Here is a 5,924-nt window from a genome sequence, read left to right on the forward strand (position 1 = left end):
GCCTGCTCTGTAAGTTCTAAAGTAATATATTTTGAAAGTCTACATAGTCTCCCTTGAGGTGGCTGTGTTTGGGCTGAATGCAGCATTAGGCCTCCTTGTCAGACCAAGGCTTGATTGCCACTGGATCTCCACCCCTGCATTTTTGCCAGAGGGACAAGACATAAAGAACAGGTCTGTCTCAAAGTATCAGCCGACCAGTGAGCTAGGTATACCAGCAGCCCCAGCCTGCCGTGGACTCAGGTCTCAGCCCACATCTATCTGTTGGAGCAGGACCTGCTCCTCTCTGGTTGATTCGCTTCAGGACCATTGCATCAGGAGCAGAAATTTACTTCTGATAGACATCTTTTCTCCTAAATCCACTCAGAAGTATTATAGACTCAGTGGTTTTATCTTGATTATGAAGATAACATTAACTGATGCTGAGATTCCAAACATTTTTGTAGTCTGGTTTTACTGACCAATATAAAACTGTTGTTCACATATTTACTGCACATATACTTCCTGAGGACTTCCTCTGTGCCAGGCACTGTGTTTAGCACTGAGGATAGAGTAGCGTAAGCACAGCCTCTGCCCTCTCGAAGCTTACAGTCTAGCAGGGAAGAGCCTAATATTAAACAGTCATACAAGAACACACATACATCCTTTAAAGCCAGCCTATGTATGCAGCATTTATTTGTTGTAACACCATTTATATCTGAAACACTCTCCTTCAAAGGTACACACACACAGCACATTTTATATAAAACACTCTATAGCAGTGCATTGTGGCTGCGTGTATTTCCCCCACGCTCAACCAGAGCCAGCTCAGCCATTGGAGCATCCCCCACCACGCTGTAAAGACCCTCAGCCTGTATGAGTTTCTGAGCAGAAACACGAGGCTGCCTACATCCACATGGAGCTGAATTCTGCCAAAAACTTGAATGAGCTTGAAAGTGGATTTCTCCCCAGAGCTTCCAGATACCTTTGTAGTTCCCAGATCAGAAAACCAGCCAAACCTATTGGATTGCTACGGAACTGCGAGATAATAATTAGTGTTGTTTTAAGATGCTGAGTTTGTGATAATTTGTTACAGCAACAGAAAACTAATAAAGGAGTAAGGGAATGGACACTAATCAAGAAATGATTGCAGAATTGTAACTATATGTTGGTGGCATGGACCACACAACAGTATGAAAGTGATAAGAAATGGTCAGTTTCTACATATTTTGAAAGTGGAACCTGAGTGATACGTTGACGTGGTGTATAATTGGGAACAGCCAAGGGTGACTCTGGGGGTTTTGTCTGAGCAAAGGCTGAGGAAGGCTGAAGTTTCCACTTAGAGACAACTGTGAATGGAGCAGTTTGTAAAGGTGAATTTAGAGAGGTGGATAGGACTACATTATACAGAGCTTTCTGAGTTACATTAAGAATTTTGAAAAGAGAGTAGATCTCAAAGTTCTCATCACAAGGGAAAAAAAATTTTGTAACTGTATGAGTTGATGGATGTTAACTAAACTTACTGCGGTAATCATTTTGCAATATATGTATGTCAAGTCATTATGCTGTGTATTTACATTTATACAGTGTATATACACTGATACAGTTAAACAATTATATTTCAATAAAACTAAAAAAAAGAATTTTTAACATTATCTTAAAAATAAAGTTACTGAATACTTTTTTAAATTTTATTATGTTATGTTAATCACCATACCAAAAACTAATCATCATTAGTTTTTGATGTAGTGTTCCATGATTGTGATTCATTGTTTGTATATAACACCCAGTGCTCCATTCAATACGTGCCCTCTTTAATACTTTTAAGTAGACACAGGCTAAATCAGATCTACATTTTAAAAAGAGCACTCAGGAGCCCTCACAGTGGAGAAACAGATGTGGTCAGGTATATCCACCCAATGTAAGTAGGTAATTTACACATTTAGGAAGACGAGCAAAGCCAGGGTCCTCCACAGTGAGACCAAGGAGAGTCTTCTAGCTCACTAGAACAGAATTTCTCCAATGTAAGTAATGAAATGAGAGACAATTTCAACCAGGCAACCAGGATTGACTTAAACTATTTTAATTACAATGTTACTAAAATATATAATAAAACTAAGCATAAACACTGTATAATTGTTGTTCTTATACGACTATAAAACCAAATAAATTTACAAATTAAACACTGAGAAAAATAAATCTAAAATTTAGAACATTAATATACTATTGTGGAAGATACTGTTTTGCAGAAACTAAATTGCCAGGGCTTGACTTAATAGTTGAAAGATGCAGTCTGTGTCTTTTTTTTTTTTTTAGCAACAATACAAATGCAAATGCCTGCTCTCTAATCTGTTGTAAAAAATGATGTTACTAACATCAAAGTTTTGCTTGCTAGTTCAAGATAATCAGATGTCATGGTAGTCAACATTTGCCAACGAACAATCTTTAAATGGCATTTTTAATGAAGCACAATTTGATAGTTCTGTAAAGTTTACATACTGGCATCAAGATGAGATAGCATTGTAGTATCTGCGACATCTTAGAAATTTTCATTAACATGACATTTAATAATTTTGTTGAACATTCATCATTATTTGTTTACCTCTCCACTTACTAACAATGAACTATTGCAAATAAACACATGTAAAGGTGGAATTTGTGTAACACATCTGCTTACAACACCACATGGTTCCTTCAATGTAGCATGCCTATATGCAAAGAAGACAAGGAGAAGAAAGTAAAACTGCAAAGCTTAGAAAGGAAGAAAAAATATTGAAATTACTTGCAAATGATGTGATTTTGTGCAGAAACACTGCAAAAGACACTTCAGAAAATTAGTAGAACTAACAAGAGAATTTATTCAGCAAAGTTGCTGGAAATAAAATCAAATAAATCTTGGCATGCTAGCAGTAGTTGAAAAATAAAATTAAACATACTATTTAAAATAATAGAAAAAGAAGTACATAATAATAAAAATGACAAGATAGGCAAAAACTTTCTGGAAAAATGTATAAAACTTTACTGAATAATGTTTAAGGAGGCCTAAGTAAATGGGAAGATAGACCATGTTCATTGACTGGAAAACACAATATTTAAAAAAGGTCGACTCTAAGTTGATTCAGTGAAATACCAATTATGTACCCAACAGGTTTTTCTTTTTTGAAAATTAATAAGCTGATTATAAATTTTGCATAATGCAAAGAGTCAAGAATAACTAAGACACCTTTGAAGAAAAAAATAGGTGAGGTGACAAGTAGATGTCGTTTACATAAGGTATTACCAAGCTAAAGTAATTAAAGCCATGAGTTGCTGGTGCAGGCAGAGAAAAATAGACCAGTAGAACAGATTAGACTTCCCAAACAGATGCATTAATAAATGGGCTGCTGAAATAAGATTGCAGTAGAACTGCAGGTCAATAAGGAAATGATTTTTTTCAATAAATCATCCTGGGAAGTTGACCATCCTTTCAGACAAAAACAAGGTCGAATGCCTTTCTCATGCCATAAATAAAAAATAATCAGGTAGACCAAATATCTAAATGAGAAAGCCAAAAATTACTAAACATTATGAAGATAATATAATAGACTATCTTTAGGACTTCAAGGTCATAAATTATGAATATTAGTCCTAAGTAAATAAAGGTAAACTGTAAATTGTAAATAAAAATCATGTTGTAAATATTATATAAAGTTCATTAACTATAAAAGATTGATGGATTTAATTACATTAAAGTTAAGAGCTTGTGTTCATCAACAGACACTGCAAAGAGTGGGATGACAATGCACACACTGGGAGATGATATCGATAACACATCAATAAGATAGGAGAGGTTAGAGTTTCCTCTCGAGAAGGACCTATATAAAAGGAGATGTAATCATTAGTAGCTCAAGGTCTATGGGAAGATGAGACGTGAGCACTCAAGGAGATACATGTTTTGGATAACTATGGCAACACTTGTCCACGACACTTTCTGTTAATGCAGAAAGGACACTGGCGAGCACAAAAAGAAACAGCCCCCAGGTGAAAAGGCTGCAAGAGGTATAATGTCACCTGGGGGTTATTTCAATGATGTCAAGGAAGTGGAACCAATGTCCAGGAAAGAAGTCGAAGGTAAGGAAGATTAATGATTATGGTGTAGGAATTCCAGAGGTCACAGGAGTTGGGTAGGAGGATGGGGAGAGGCTCAGGGTTCAGTTTAACAGATAGGACAGAGAAAACAGTAACATGGGGAGGAGCCCTCAGTAGATGGTAGGTGACCAGAGATGCCTGCCTACCTTTCATGCGACCCACGTAAACTCAATTAGGAGGTGTAAAGGAAGAGGTGAGCACCAAGATTTCGTAGGACTTGGCTGTGTCCTTGAAGTAAGCCCAGTGACTGTAGTGGGAGCCACGGGTGCTCTCACTGGTGGCAGCCACTGTGACCAGAGAATGCTTGGAAAAGACACACAGCAAAGGGTGAAGTTGGAGTCTCTCAGTGGCAGAAGGAGGGGGTCACTGGTGACCCAGTTTATTCTTCCCAGGAATAGGTTTGTGTTGTGTGTAATTCAAGGGTCCCCCATGTATAAGCTGATAACTACTGTCTTTTCCTTTTCCTCCTTCCCAGGGTGAGATAAACTTAACTTTTAAAATATCTTATTCAGATATTGACAGTTGAGCCCTTTAATGTTGAATCTGAACATTTAGAAGTATACATAAGCTAATGATTTACTCTGGGTTAATAGCCCGGAGCTAAGTAGAAACACTTGCTAGTGCTGTTGTTTTGGGGGATGTAATAGGTCCTGTGGTAATGCCAGATAATATAACTGTATGTCTTCATAAAAGAGTTCTCTATTTTCAGAGGCGCACAATACTATGAAAAGGCTGATGGACATAACCGGACAAGTGTGGTGGCCTTATTATACCAGCAGGGGTTTGTCGTTGTCAGCCACAAGGTAAACGTTGGTGGCTTTCGACAGAACAGAAACTTAGGAAAAGGAGCACAGATAGCTCGGAGACCCACTGAAGGACCGGAGCAGAACCACCCTCTACTGACTGGCAGAGACCCGCACCTGCCAGGAGGGGGCAGCTTTTTCTTCTGCACAGAAAGGCCCCCACAAGCTCGCTGAGGCCTTGGGTGAAGTCAGGGTAGGGGGGCAGATCTGGAAAATGCCCCCATTCCACCAGAGGGCTGCCACCTCCTGGAGCACTGCAGCCTGTGGGGTGACCAGGCAAGCCGGGCTCTGTCCTCACCACTGGCCCGCCTGCACCTGCGGCCAAAGACCACGTCCTTGGAGTCTCCCCGGACCCCGGGTGGGAGCGGTGGGGGGGGTGTCGGAGACTCCTGAGTTACTTTCGGGCCCCCACTCCAAAGGAGGTGAGGAAAGCCAGTCGCTGATATATTCAGCTTAAGAATAAGCAGTGTCGGAGCCGCCCGACCAAGACGCCAAGGTGAGGACTTCCCCAGAAGCTGGAAGAGGGTCTGACACTGGGCAATGGAGAGGAACGCCCCAGCACTTGCTTATTACTGTTTCCTTTATTTGGACTTCACCCTGGTGTTCTAAAACACAGGGGACTGGTGCCTAAATGCAGTAGGAGGCTCTGGAGAGCAGTGCGAAGTTGAAAGACCATAAGCCCGCGGCTAAGTGAGGCCCTTAATCGAAAGGAGAAAGCCCATTTGCAGCCATTGTCCTTTGCTTCGGGGCCACCGACGTGCCCTTCCTTCACGGGGAGGACCCTGGATGTGCGGAGCCGTGGAAAACGACGTGTTCGTTTAAAATGAAAGAAATAGGTACAATGACGTTTAACTCAATTTCTTTCTTTCTTTTTTTTTTAAGATTTTATTTGTTTATTTGAGAGAGAGAATGAGAGACAAAGAGCATGAGAGGGAGGAGAGTCAGAGGGAGAAGCAGACCCCCTGCCGAGCAGGGAGCCCGATGTGGGACTCCATCCCAGGACCCCGGGATCATGAC

Source organism: Mirounga leonina, unplaced genomic scaffold (genome assembly GCF_011800145.1).
Source record: "Mirounga leonina isolate KUSES-001 unplaced genomic scaffold, KU_Mleo_1.0 Mir_126, whole genome shotgun sequence".
NCBI classification, from domain to species: domain Eukaryota; kingdom Metazoa; phylum Chordata; class Mammalia; order Carnivora; family Phocidae; genus Mirounga; species Mirounga leonina.